Source organism: Galeopterus variegatus, unplaced genomic scaffold (assembly GCF_000696425.1).
Source record: "Galeopterus variegatus unplaced genomic scaffold, G_variegatus-3.0.2 Scaffold3278, whole genome shotgun sequence".
Taxonomy (NCBI): domain Eukaryota; kingdom Metazoa; phylum Chordata; class Mammalia; order Dermoptera; family Cynocephalidae; genus Galeopterus; species Galeopterus variegatus.
This window is the reverse complement of record NW_007729389.1, coordinates 177,141-192,447: the sequence shown is the minus strand read 5'-3', so window position 1 is coordinate 192,447 and position 15,307 is coordinate 177,141. Positions and strand designations below refer to the sequence as shown.

Sequence of the window (15,307 nt, the reverse complement as noted above, 5' to 3'; positions counted from 1 at the left end):
CTGCCTGTACCTGAATACGTACATTTCCCTCATCATTAGCTTTCTTTCCTGAGAAATAAATTCATTCATTCCTCATTTAGAAGTAAAAGTATTAAATGCAAATGCTTCATAGAGAGTTGTTCAGAATGATTTCACTTAAGGTATTAGAGGATGATTAACCAATTTTAGGTAGAGTATAGAGGAAGATTCAGATCCACTTCCTTTGGTCAGGTGAGGAGTTTCTAAAGCAGTTCCTCAAATTGGAACTTGTGTGTGTTACTGTGCAGGGGAGGTGTTAAGTGAACTAGGTGGAGACACTGGGAAAGTCAGATATTTTGTTGGCACCACAACTTTGACTCTGCTTTTGGGATATGTATTAGAATTGCACAGCAAGTATTCCCAATCTCTTGGGCACAGTTGGTTTTAAGTGAAAGTGTAAAGAAAGTAGTTACCATCAGCATATTTCCACCTCCTTTCAAATATTTTCTCCTTTTCCCACACTGGCATATGACCTAGAGGTGCTGCTAGCATCCACGTCCCACATGATGTCCTAAAACTCTTTACCAGCTTTCTGTCCCCTTTCATCTCTTTCCCTCAATGTCTGATGAATCCTGACTTCAAATAGTCAAAACCATACCAAAGATCTGATAAAATAATGCAAATTATACAGAAGTAGGTGAAAAGATATCTCTTTCTAGGGGATTTGGCATCTTAATTCAGAGTAGTGATTAACCCAAATGAATCTAATGTGGAAGAATTTGAGGAACCAGGGATAATCCTGTTGGGGAGATATTTGAGAAGAGTAGATTTCTAGGAATTTCCAAATAGTTGTTTACTTAGCTTTCATTTAATATGGGGTCTATATTCAGGACTTTAAGTAAAACCGAAATGTAAAAATAAAATATTCCTGGCATTAAACATAAGAGATTGGCAGTAGGACAGTTAATATGCTTCAAAAATAAAAGCTTAAACACCATTTCATTTTTTTTTCACTGCCAGTGCCAGTAGCATTATATGAGGTTTGCTTCAAAACTGTGAATTTGAGCAACCACAGTGCAATTATATTTGAAGAGCTGGAGACAGGTTTCCTTAAATAGATGTCCCAGCTCAAAGTTGGGATTTAAATACCTTGCTTAGAAATTTGCAATTTATCTCCAGTTTTAAGTTTACTAGTATTTAAGTTTTGTTTTTTATTATTGGAATTAATTTATAATTTTAAAACAAGTTTTAAATCAAATTTCAAATTAATTTAAACTACAAAACTTTTCTTACAATTTTTCTACACTTTAAACTATGTAGACCATTCACTTGAGCAATATTGCTAAATGAATTAACAGTTTAAATATATTCTAGCAGGGCAGTTGTATTAGTCCGTTTTTGTTGCTTCTAACAAAATACCTGCTACTGGGCGATTTATAAAGAAAACAAAATTTATTGCTTACAGTTTCTGAGGGTGGGAAGTCCAAAGTCCATCTGGTGGTGGTGACAGTGACCCAGGGGTCTCACATTGCAAGATGGTGGAAGCAGAGAGAGCAGAGAGAGAGAAAGGCAGACTCTCCTCTTCTTCCAAGGCCCTCAGAACCATACCCCTGACCACTATTTTTAATCCATTCACTACTGCACGGTCCTACAATCCAATCACCTCTTCAAGGCTCCACATTTCAATTACCATAATAGGATTTCCCATCCTCTTAATGATATGGACAAACCAATTCTGCTTTTTGTTTTGCTTTTGTAACACTAACTGCCTTTTGTATCAGCTTAGCCCCTACTGCATGGATTGAAACCTAAAACCCTGGAGAATGTAACCTATATAACCCTTATATAAAGAAAGTATATCAGATCAAGGGAGATGGCACTCCATTGATAAGATAAGAAAACCTTTTCAAAAATTAAGCTTAGTGGAGTTTATTTGAGCAAAAACTGATTCATGCACAGGGCAGCAATCAGAACCAGGAGAGGTTCAGAGGTTCTGTGTGTCTATAAATACTACCTAGCAAAGTATTTATAGACACACAGAAACAGTGTGATTGGTTACAGATGGGTGTTTGCCTTATTTGGGCATGATATAATGAGGCATTTGCTTTATGTGGGCATAGTCTGATCAGTTGGCAGCTTGTGATCGGCTGAGACTCCAGCTATTTGTTATGAGAATATACTCTTAAGTTAGATTGCTGTTTGTATACATACTAAATTAGGTTGCAGTTCCCTATGTTGGAAGTCAAAATATAGAGGCAGCTTTAGGCCAAATCTAATTTAATTTAACACCAATACAGCCATTCCAATTTGGAGATTCAGCCAGTCACTATTTGCATTCTTGAGGAAAGTGAATCAGTATTTATTCACTGCATTGCCATGGAGGTTTTTAAATTTGCTGGCATACTTCCATATTCTTGGAGTTAACAGTCACTAACAGAAAGTCAGTGTGCTACACTGTTACCATGATAATTGCCTCTTCAGAAAAGGATGGTCAGAAGCAAGGCACCCAGCTGAAAAACAGGGCTGGCTGATAAATCCCACTAAGGGTTGTGTGTCTGGTTTATTGATAAGAGCTCCTAGAACTGAGGATGCAGAATAAGGGGCACATAGCCATTTTGTAAAGCCTTGATGAAGAAGTCAAGTGCAAGTTTGCACAAGGGCATTAGTAGTGGAATTAGCAGGGGAAAAAAGAGTTAGGCTTCTACCCTCAGTGGAGGGTTTGACTATTTGTAGACTATTGTGCTTTAACCAAAGGATTTGCTGTATTGTCAGGAAAACGGGTCCTATATAAGTGAACAATAAAGAACACACCTGTATGGTTTTCTGTCTGAATATATCTGGACACTTACAGGAAGATGACATGAGTACCTGCCAGTGACAACAACAAAAATCCAAGGACTTCTGACTTCTGCCTAAGATGTAGGCTCCTAGAAAGTGTATCTTTCTGCCTTATAACAAGAACAAGCCAAACGATTCTCAAAATCATAACATATCTTGAATTCAGCAGAGACCTGATGTCGTAGGACAACAAATAGCCTGGAATCTGAGGGAAGAAAGGTGCCTCAGAGGCAGGGCAGAATAAACATAAATTCACCCATGTACCTACCTTACAAGTGGATAAGAAGATTTCACTGTGATTTTTAATAAATTTACAAAGGATGCATGCCAGATAGCATAAAAGTTTAGAAGCTCTGGGAGGCACAGACACCCACCTGCAAGCTCTTTCCACAGACCTCACTGTGTGCTGAAAAAAAAGTTTGTCAGCAGGGAAGATACTGGATGTAGCTCACTTTGGAGATGCAGGCCTGGAGAAGAGGTGCAGCCACCACTGAAGGAAACACATAAATCCCCTACTTGTCTCTTCTTAACTTAGGGGAAAAAAAGTCATAAGATGCTGGGAAGAGCAGAAAACTTCATAGCCCCAGTGCAAGGAGTTGTCTCCATTGTAGGTGGAGGAAGGGTAAAAGGAAAAAAAAAAATCCCCTATTCATAGGGTAGGGTCAGAAATTGTGCTCAGAAGAGCCCAGACCTTTAGAGGCTTCCTATCATCGTGTTTGGAGCAGGATCACTGAGAAAACTCAAATTCTAAGACTCAGAGACACAGTGACTGCTTAAACTGAGGCTGAGTCAGTACAACAGAAATACCCACCTCCAGCCCATAGCCACAACACTTTAAGCTCTAAGACACAGAAACAGCAGACTACTACTGGGGAAAATGAGAGATTTCTTGCTGAGGTGCAATTGCACAGGGAAGCCCTAAACTTAGGGTGGAGCAGAAACATTGCAAAAATCCATCAGCAAACCATTCCCAACCTAAGAACAAGCAGGAATTTAAAGACAGTGGTGAACTGAATTAGCTATAGCAACCACAGAATTCAAACTGAGCTCAGCTCTTGAGTAGATTTACTCAACCTCCCGCAGTAATGGCCTAGCAGGAGAAATGGCATTTATCGTTGGCATTAATGCTGCTTTCATAAATCAGTACCATACTGAATCCTATATCTGGCAGTAATTTTTTTTTAATAAAAAATTAAGAGACCAAAAAAATTGAGGGAGGAAACTTCTCACTGCCAAGAGATAAAGCAGTCAACTGAGTGAGACTCAGAAATGACTCAAATGTTGCAAATATCAGACAGGGAATTGAAAATAACTACGATTAATATGTTAAAGGTTCTAATAAACAGATGGACAACATGCATGAACAGATGGAAAATTTTAGGAGTGAAGACAATAAGAAAGAGTCACATGAAAATTCTCAAATAAAAACTTTGTACAAAGTATGTTCTTAGGTCATAATGGAATTAAACTAGAAATCAAAACCAGATAGATATCTGGAATAATTGCCAAATATTCTTTACTGAAGAACATATCTTCAATTAACTTATGGATCAAGGAGAAAATTCAGAAGGGACATTTGAAAATGTTTTGAATTTTAAAAAAGTTTAAAAGTGCATCTATCTATCATTTATCTTGCCAAATGTGTGGGATGCAAATGAATCAAAATTAAAGAGAAATGTACAGCATTTAATGTTTATATTAGAAAAAAAGAAATGTCTTGAATCAGTGATCTAAGCTTTCTCCTTAAGAAACCTGAATAAAAGTAAATTAAATCCAAATCAGCTGTTGTAAAGTAATAATAAAGAACATAAATAAATAAAATTTGAAAATACAACAGCAGAGAAAAGTCAATGAAATCCTATAACCATACTGACCAAGAAGAAAGAAGACACAAATTATTATATCAGAAATTAAAGAAAAGACATTGCTACAGACCTTACAGACATTAAAAGGAAAACAATACAACATTCTTAGATACAGAAAAAGAATTTGTAAAAATTCAATGTAAATTAATGATAAACTTCTAATAAATTTGAAATAGAATGGAAGTTCCTTAATATGATAAGGAATATCTACAAAAAACCTACAGCTAACATCACACATAGTAATGAAAGACTGAGCACTTTTATTTTAAGGTCAGGAAAAAGGTTCTTACACTTGTATTTAACTTTGTACTAGAGGTTCTAAGTAGTGTAAAAAAACCAAATAACTGAATTAAAAAATGAGCAAAGGAGCTGAATAGGCATTTCTTAAAGAGATATATACAAGGGGCCAACAGACACATGAAAAAGTATTCAACATCATTCAGCATCAGGGAAACGCAAATCAAAACCACACTGAGATATCATCGCACCCCAGTTAGACTGGCCATTATCAAAAAGACAGAGAATAACAAATGCTGCTGAGGATGTGGAGAAAGGGGAACCCTCCTACACTATTGGTGGGACTGTAAGTTGGTGCAGCCATTATGGAAAATGGTATGGAGACTCCTTAAACAACTACAGATAGAACTGCCATGTGATCCAGCAATTCCACTGCTGGGTATATACCCACAGGAATGAAAATCATCGTATCGAAGGGATACCTGCACCCCCATATTTATTGCAGCTTTATTTGCAATGGCCAAGAGTTGGAACCAATGTAAATGTCCATTGTTGGATGACTGGATAAAGAAAATATGCTATGCGTACACAACGCAATACTACTCAGCCATAAAAAAGAATGAAATACTGCCATTCACAGCAACATGGATGAACTTAGAGAAGTTCACATTAAGTGAAATTAGCCAGGCTCAGAAAAAGAAATACTACATGTCCTTACTCCTAAGTGGGATCTAAAAAACAAATAAATAAAAAACAGATAGAAAGACACAACGATTACAATAATAGGTGGTACTTTCAAAAGGGGAGAACAGATCTGAGGTTACCAGAGGTGGGAAAGGGTGAAAAGGAGAGGCAAGGGAGGAATTGATAAAGGGACACAAAAAACGATTACATTGTGTAGTGCTGAATATACTAATTTGACTTGATTTGAGCATCATATATTGCACACAGATATTGATATTCAACTCTGTACCCCACAGATATGTAAATCAACTTTGTTGCAATCAAAAGTAAATAAAAGAAAAAAAGCAAAAAATTCCAAAAACAGACTCCATACTGTTAAGATGCCAAATAATCCCAAATTCCAAACATATCTGGAGTCAAAGTCATGGCAATATTTATTGTAAAAATGGACAAAGAATTATAAGATTTATATGGAATAGCAAATAAACAAGAATAGCCAAAACTATTTTTTCAAAGAAAAAACGAAGTTGGTACCTGCTTTAAAGACTTTCCATAAAGCTACAGAAATAAACGACATGGGCCAAAGGATAGACACAGAACGTGACTGAATTGAGAGTCCAGAAATAGACTCACACATATGTAGTCAAATGAGGTTTGCCAAATTGGAAAAGCATATAAATGGAAAAAGTCATAGTCTTTTAAAAAAATTTTGCGGGAACAGTTCCACATCTATATACAAATATATAAACAAACAAACACCAACACATATCCTTTTTTTTAAGTTTAATAAACAAATCCTTAAAGTCTTTACCACGTGTTTTAAGTATCGAGTGTTTTAACTGGTTCATCTTATATCCAGATAGCAACACAATGTCTGTGATATTTTTCAGGGAGCTATGCATTATAAACACATAGACTATCCTTTTTTTTAAGTTTAATAAACAAATCCTTAAAGTCTTTACCACGTGTTTTAAGTATCAAGTGTTTTAATTGGTTCATCTTATATCCAGATAGCTACACAATGTCTGTGATATTTTTCAGGGAGCTATGCATTATAAACACATAGATTCTAGATTTGTTTACCATAAACAATTCTAACTAGACACATTTCACTCAAAGCATTTCTGAGATTAAGATTTTTCTCATGGTAAGTACTATTAGTGTACTCACAAGAAAGTCTTGTATTTACATGTTACAATGCAATTGGACCAGATCATCTTTTTCTTGATTCTTTTTCAAAAGTGTCCTTCAGATAAGGTAATGAAATAGATTATAGAGTAGCTGGTTTACTTCCTTTCCATATCCCCTCAAAAATCTGTTAGAATATATCTTGAAGTAATCGTCTCAAAAAGAGGCAATTCACAGACAGTTCACAGTAGGCAAACTTTTAATTATTACTTGTCTGGAAATTCCTTTATTATGCACATAATTAATTAATAATATGTCTGGGTATATAGAATTTGGAACTAAAAAAATATATATACTTTTTGCATGTTTGTTTTTCCTCGGTTGTTTAAATCCATTGCTGCTTGGTGTTCTAGAAGAAAGTGTTACAGCTGAGAAATACGATAATCATCTTATTTTCATTCTATTACAATTAACCTATTTTTTTTTCTGGAAATTTCAGGCACTTTTGTGTATCTTTAGTGTTCCGATGGTTTTGAAAAACAGATGAGGGTATAAGCCCTTTTTAGTCCTCAGTTTATTGAAGGTTGTCGTTATCTGATAACCGGAGTCTTTTTTTTCCACTCTGATTCATTTTATGCTTTATTTTCTCTTATTCGTTTCCTCCCTTTCACTGTATCTAACTCCCATCAGATAAATGCTGCAAGTTCTTCCTGAATCTCATTTCTCTCATATATTTTGATCTTCTCACGCTATAGTTTTTATTTTCTATTCCTGCACTAATACAGTAGCCATCAGCCATATGTGGGTATTCAAATTTACATGAAAATTAATTAAGATTAAATAAATTAAAAAATCAATTTTCCACATTTCAAGTGTTTTAGCCACATTTTAAATGCTTTATAGTCACATGTAGCTAATGGGTACCATATTGGATAGAACAGATCTAGAACATTTCCATCATTGCACAAAGTTCTATTGGACAGTGTTATTCTGGGCTATCTGCTTGAAATTTATTAAATTAAAAGTTTTAATTTCATATTTGATATTTAAATTTTCTGGTGCCTGAGAGTTCATTTATTTTATTGGAAACTATTCTTGCATTAAAGAAATATTTTCTCGATGTTCTTTAAAATAGCAGTCAAATTGTTACTAATACTTTCTTATATTCTCAACTTGTCTTTATTATTCTAATTTCAGTTCTTCAGTTTTTCCTGATATATTTTTCTCATGTGCTGATGTGTGTTTCTCATCTATCTGGTAATCTTGGTAGAGTTAATTTTGCTCTAATCAAATTCAATCTCTATTTCTTAGTCATTTTATAATATCCTCTTTCCTTGTGACTGAGATCTGAGGGACTTGTATAGTGCTATGACATTTGGATGGGATTGGCACATGTGCTTTTTTTTTTTTTTTTTTAAATCTATCTACACTGGCAAAGGCTTAAATGTCATAATTTCCAACTGATCTTTGGTCATTAGTCCAAGCATATACCTGCTGTTTCCACCTGTTCCAACTTAGAGCAGTCTTCATGTTCCTTGGCTGTTTCTCAGGTGACTTCCACCACCTCTGCAGGAACAGGGTTCTCTGGCCTCACCTCCAGGCTTCCTCCATGCTTCTAGTACACCACTCTGGAACACTGTTGTTTCTTACACTTACACCAGGTCTGGGACTCACATCACTTCTGCTCTTAGGTAAAACCATTTTTCATATTCTGCGGCTTTCTCTGTGGAGTGGTGAGCATGGGGTACCTTCTCAGGAATCCCACTGACATTTCAGTTCTCTTTACTTACCCTTCTACTCTCATTCTCTTTTATATATTCTGGGCAAGGAAAAGTTGTTTCTGATAAATCGAGTATTTTTCCAGACATTTTCGTATTTCTGAATCATCACTTTTGAGAGTCAAAATCCAAGAAATTGGATTCTTGGTTGTTTATATTCTTCAGTGTTTCCCTTTCTGAGGATAGAGTCCCAGCTTTGCCAGGGAGGGAGGTGCAGGAAGAAGGGCTGAAATACGGCACATTATTCCATTGACATTACTGACCTTAATAACTAGCAACCTTGCCCTCTCTCCCTGTTGTCTATGCTTGTTTCCACTTTGGAGCTCTGCATTAAAGAGTTTTCATCTCAGGCATAATATGCACTTTTTGTGCATATTCTGGACAGCTCTTTCCTCTGCTCTGATTTATCCTCTGCTCAATACTATCCTCTTTGTAGTTTGCAGAAACTTGTCTGAATATACAGTATTTTGATTTAGGCCAACATACTCTCCCATCACAGCTCTGTGATAAATTTGTTCTATAGTACAAAATTTTACTGCTTTTTTTTAACCCTTTAATTGAAGCACAACACATAAACAGTAAAGGGCATGAAGCATACTAGTTGTAAATACACTAGTCATAAATGTAAAACTCAATGAATTTTTACATATACATCGACCTATATATAACTCCACCATCCTAGAATGTTCTCTTGTGCCATTTCCAGGTCATTAACTGCTTCTCCTCACCCTGCATCAATGAGGTAGCCTGTATTCTGACTACTATCACCTTATATTAGTCTTGTTTGTTCTTGAACTTTATATAAATGGAATCAAAGATTATGTAATTTTTCTGTAACTAGCTTCTTTCACTCCACATAATGCCTGTGAGAGTCATCCTTGATGTTGCATATATAATAATAGTTTTTTTCTTTCATATTGCTGTGTGGTATTCCACTGTATAAATATATTAGCATTTTTATTTAAATTGAAAATGGAGGGAGAAGGAGCTCATATGTTTTCATTCTGCTATCTTGCTTGAAAAAGTTATATAACTCTCACTTTACAGTACATCAAATCTGTCTTATGTTGTATGTGGTTATATAGTCACCTTCAAAAGACTGAATTACTTGAGAAGAGAAATATGCATTGTCACATTTTCTATCCTTTAAAAGTATCTTACATAGTACTTATCATATAGTGGGAATTCAATTAATATATGCTCAGAAGTAGAAACTTTAAATACATTTCTGCAGCAAAAAAGAGGTGAAATTAAAAATAATACCAAGTTTTTTTCTCAAATGCTAAGTACCATTCCTCTAATATCAGATGGCTTAGCAAATTAAATGTGTTATTTATGTGTGCTGATTTATTTATATCTGTACCCAAATTACATCCAATTTGGGGAATTCACTTAAAGCCTAGTAGCACCACAAAGAAAATTTTTTAAATTTAATATTTTTAAACCTTTATTACAGAAACTTCTAGAGAATGTATAATTTACTTAAGCATTGCTGTAGTGAATTGGTTTGGTAGAGAAAAAATCTTAAAAAATTTAGACTGCTGGCTATCCATGATTATTGTTATTGGCTCTGTGTGCTCACTGCTTGGAGCCCGCCCTCATGAAACACTGCTGGACACATGTGGCCAGGGTTGTCACTGGCTGTGGGCACCTCACTGTGCACATCACTGACCTGGCTCTGTAGCTGACAGGCAGATCTGAAACCCATCTCAGGTCAAAAAGGAAAATGAAGTACATTCTAGTTACTGGCGGTATTATACCAGGAATTGGAAGAGGAATCATTGACATCTGTGTGGGCACAATACTGAAGTCATGTGGTTTACATGTAAGTTACTGGCGGTATTATACCAGGAATTGGAAGAGGAATCATTGACATCTGTGTGGGCACAAATAAATACTTCAATTGAAATTGATCCCTGCATTACCACTGATGCTGGAACATACTCTCCTTATGAGCATGGTGAAGTTTTTGTGCTGGTTGATGGTGGGGAAGTAGACTTTGACCTGGATAGCTATGAGCAGTTCCCTGATATCCACCTCACCAAAGACTATAATCTGACCACTGGAAAGATATACCAGTAGGCCATTAACTAGGAACGTAAAGGATGTGGTCATGAGATAGGCATTATTACCTGTAGATGAAGATGGCCTAGAGCCTCACATGTGTTATTGAGCTCTGTGGAACAATGAAAGATATAGAAAGCATGCCCTTATCGAGGTCTTCAGTCAGTTTCAGTTCTAGGTCAAAAGAGAGAACTTTTGTAAGTCTAATTCCTCAGCTAGGGAACAGAAGACTAAACACACCCAAAATAGTGTTCAGGAACTTGGAGGGCTTGGGCTTTCCGCAGGTCTGGTTGTGTGCTATTGCTCAAATCCTCTCGACACATCAATGAGAGAGAAAATACTGATGTTCTGCCATGTTGAAACTGAACAAGTGATCCATGTCCACAGTGTCTCATCTATTTACTGAGTTCCCTCATTATTAGAGAAGAAGAGGGTCATAGATTAATTTCTCTGAAGACTTGACTTTCCTGTTGAGAGGCAGCCATGAAAAATGCCGAAGAAGTTTATAGAAATGACTGACATGTATGATCGCTTGCTGGAGACCTGCTCTATTTCCCTGGTAGGCAAATACACAAAGTTCTCAGACTCCTATGCCTTTGCCAGTAAAGGTCTGGAGTTTTCTGCACTGGAAATCAACCACAAACTGGAAATCAAGTACATAAATTCTACAGACTTGGAGCCGAGCAAGTTACATGAACAGCCAGTATGCTACCATGAAGCCTGGCAGAAGCTCTGCAGTGCTCATGAAGCGCTGGTTCCAGGAGGGTGTGGTGTCCAAGGAACAGAAGGAAAAATCCAAGCAATTGCCTCGTGCAAACAGAAAAAGCTTTTTATTTTGGCTGTGTGCTTAGGAATTCAGTTGACGGTGGTCGAATTTTCAAGAAATGTGCTAGGATGGCAAGATGCCAATTCTACAGTTTGATCCTGAGACCAGTCATCCTGTGCTTGTAGACATGCTAGAACACAATCCTGAGTAGATGGCAGAGCCGTGAGGCAATGAGAGAGGAGAAACTTGTTCCAGACCAAGAACTTGCTCATGAGGGAACGCTGTGGAGATCCTACTTGGAAGAGAGGCACTGCCGCAGATTTGACGTGAATACAGTCTTGGAAAAGTGTTTGGAAGAGCAAGACTTGGAGTTTGTTGGCTAAGATGTTGAAGGAGAGAGAACAGAAATTGTGGAGTTAGAAGATCATCCTGTTTTTGTTGGGGTTCAGTACCACCCTGAGTTCCTGTCCAGACCCATCAAGCCCTTCTTCCCCCTTCCCTCGGCCTCCTCCTGGCCTTGGTGGGGTGATTCCCACATTACCTTCAGAAAGGCTGCAGGCTCTCTCTCAGAGATACCTATAGTGACAGAAGTGGAAGCAGCTCCCCTGACTCTGAAATAACTGAATTGAAGTTTCCATCAATAAATCACCACGCTCATCTGGTAAAGAATGATTCTTCAAGAAAGTCTTTGAACTTTGATAGAGTTTACAGCTTTGATTTTACATTTGGCTTTTGACTCTTCTGTTGGGCTGGATCACAGACCCCTCTGCCCCATCCTGTGCAGGTTGCAGGCTAGGTAGTTGAAAAAAGATTCTGGCAGCTGATGGCAGGGTAGACATGCTTTATTCCCATGCAAGCTCTGCCAGCCAGTGGTTTAGAGCCATTGTCTTATATACCAAAAGTACACAATAATGGCAATGAGCCAAGGAGTAGATGGGCACACATGTGCAGTTACACTATTATATAATTTATTTACAATGGATGTGCTGAATCACACCCAGTTGGATATGAGGCAAGGGGGCCTGACTATACTCGCTCCATTTTCCTCACAATTCGCTTTAAGTTTTTTTTTGATTAAGATTATTTTATTGTGGGGGAAAGGTATTTGAAAAACTTTGTCACTTGCATGTCTCATCACATATACTGGCTCCTTCTACATGATGTACTGCCTGTTGTGTGACACTGGGCTTTGTAGTTCTTGGGATTCTAAGAGGAAAAACAGAACATCTGGATGGGAACTGATGATGGATGAGGCTGGGAGAGCACCCCATCGATCTCATTGTTTTTCCAACTACCTCACATCATTGTGGATTTGAGTTAGGGCTAGGGTCTGGAGCACACAGACTCCTCGAGCCCATTCACAAACACTTCACATGCAGGTCTACGAGCTAGGTAACCAGACAAAAAGGTCCTTGGAGCCTTGACTGAAGAAGGAATAATTTTTATTTAGCCCGCACCACACTGCCTGCCTGCTTATAAGCTAAGCAGTCCACAGAGAAACTAAGACACTCAACTGCTATGAGCAAAGTCCAAAGAGAAACTGAGCAGCTGCCAGCAGAGTAAACATGTTCTATTTTTAGACACGAGCTCTCTGCCAGCCAGCCTCCTTCACAAACTGCAGAACACACAAATAGCAATGAACTAAAAAGATACATTGGTGCACATGTGCACTAACTCCATCCACACACAACTTGTTTACAAGAAATGTGCTGCATGACCCCCAACCAGACCTGAGCTGAGGGAGTCTGGCTAAATTATCCTGTTTTCCCCACAAGTGAGTTGCCTGGTGCTTTTCCTTGGANCTGACTATACTCGCTCCATTTTCCTCACAATTCGCTTTAAGTTTTTTTTTGATTAAGATTATTTTATTGTGGGGGAAAGGTATTTGAAAAACTTTGTCACTTGCATGTCTCATCACATATACTGGCTCCTTCTACATGATGTACTGCCTGTTGTGTGACACTGGGCTTTGTAGTTCTTGGGATTCTAAGAGGAAAAACAGAACATCTGGATGGGAACTGATGATGGATGAGGCTGGGAGAGCACCCCATCGATCTCATTGTTTTTCCAACTACCTCACATCATTGTGGATTTGAGTTAGGGCTAGGGTCTGGAGCACACAGACTCCTCGAGCCCATTCACAAACACTTCACATGCAGGTCTACGAGCTAGGTAACCAGACAAAAAGGTCCTTGGAGCCTTGACTGAAGAAGGAATAATTTTTATTTAGCCCGCACCACACTGCCTGCCTGCTTATAAGCTAAGCAGTCCACAGAGAAACTAAGACACTCAACTGCTATGAGCAAAGTCCAAAGAGAAACTGAGCAGCTGCCAGCAGAGTAAACATGTTCTATTTTTAGACACGAGCTCTCTGCCAGCCAGCCTCCTTCACAAACTGCAGAACACACAAATAGCAATGAACTAAAAAGATACATTGGTACACATGTGCACTAACTCCATCCACACACAACTTGTTTACATAAATGTGCTGCATGACCCCCAACCAGACCTGAGCTGAAGGAGTCTGGCTAAATTATCCTGTTTTCCCCACAAGTGAGTTGCCTGGTGCTTTTCCTTGGATATGACCCCCAACCAGACCTGAGCTGAGGGAGTCTGGCTAAATTATCCTGTTTTCCCCACAAGTGAGTTGCCTGGTGCTTTTCCTTGGATGTCTACACCATTATAAAGGGTGCCACTCAGACTTTATGAACCCAGAAAGAACCTCTTAGCTAGTGCTTACAACACTTGGTGCTGCTGACCTGCAGGCATTGCTTGCTGCTAAGAGCAGTGAAGCCAGAGAAGAATCGCAGTACTGCCCTGAGTTGTGGGGACTCTCAGTGCCAACTGTGGCTGGTTTTTGTTGTCCAAAGGGATGGTCAGTTTGATGTCACATAAAACAGTAAGAAGTCTGTGTCTCTGAAGCGTGATTTTAAAATCCCCATGCTTTTCTTTGGCTGTGCTTTCTATTCGTGGGGCTGGGAAACACTCCTTGCCTCAAGAGGCCACCTAAAAAAGAGCAAATAATCTTTTGGAGAAACTGCCTCTTAAGCCCTCTCATATATGGACAGCTTTGACTCGAGGGTACTTTTTTCTTCCAGGATGGTGTTACTGCAATGAAAATGAAATATTAAAAGCTATTTTCTTAATGTGACATAACAATGGGCACAGCCATGTGCCTGCTATATTCTTATATTCTGACTGGACCTGATGTGTGTGCTCTAACTGAAGAAATAACACAGAATGAGAAAAAAAAATTATCGTTACTGAAATTTTAGATTAGGAGAGAATTTAAATTAAGTTCATCTTGAATGATTTGTTTTCATAAGTGAATTATAATAATTATTATAGCATTTTGACAATGCATTAGCATTTAAGAGAAGACAAATTGAATAATATTGTATTTCATTTTGAACAGACTATGTATGATGGTCGAATCTGATCTTCAGAGGCAAACCAAGGGGAAAAACTAAATGTTCAGAAATATCCATGAGGGGCCGGCCCGGTGGCGCACTGGATAAGTGCGCGGCTTGGGAAGCGCGGCGGCGCTCCCGCCCGAGGGTTCGGATCCCACATACAGACCGGCTCGCTGGCTGAGCGAGGCGCGGGAGCAACACCGAGGGTTGCAATCCCGTTGCCGGTCCCCGGTCCGGTACGGGGGCAACACTGAGGGTTGCGATCCGTTGCCGGACACGGAAAAAGACAAAAGACAAAAAAAAAAAAAAAAAAAAAAAAAAAAGAGAAATATCCATGAGATGTCACTTGCCATCGAGGAGTAATAGCTCTCTGCTTTTGTAGATTGTACTGTGATTGTGTCCCTTGTTCATTATTTTAGCTTTTTTCTTCTTATATATAAATATACTCAGTAAACAGTATTTTTGTAATAGATTTTCTAGATATAAGGGGAGATTTTAAAGACAACATATGCTTGTTTCAAGTACATTAAATTCAGACGTGTTACAATCTAGAGATGTGCTCAGGAAAACAAAATG

At 38.1% G+C, this 15,307-nt stretch overlaps 2 pseudogenes; both read left to right on the top strand.

Annotated features, from left to right (window-relative positions):
* Nucleotides 1-10,214: 10,214 nt before the first annotated feature.
* Nucleotides 10,215-10,594, top strand: LOC103600258 (annotated as a pseudogene).
* A 7-nt stretch (nucleotides 10,595-10,601) lies between these two features.
* LOC103600257 lies at nucleotides 10,602-12,054 on the top strand (annotated as a pseudogene).
* Nucleotides 12,055-15,307: the final 3,253 nt, after the last annotated feature.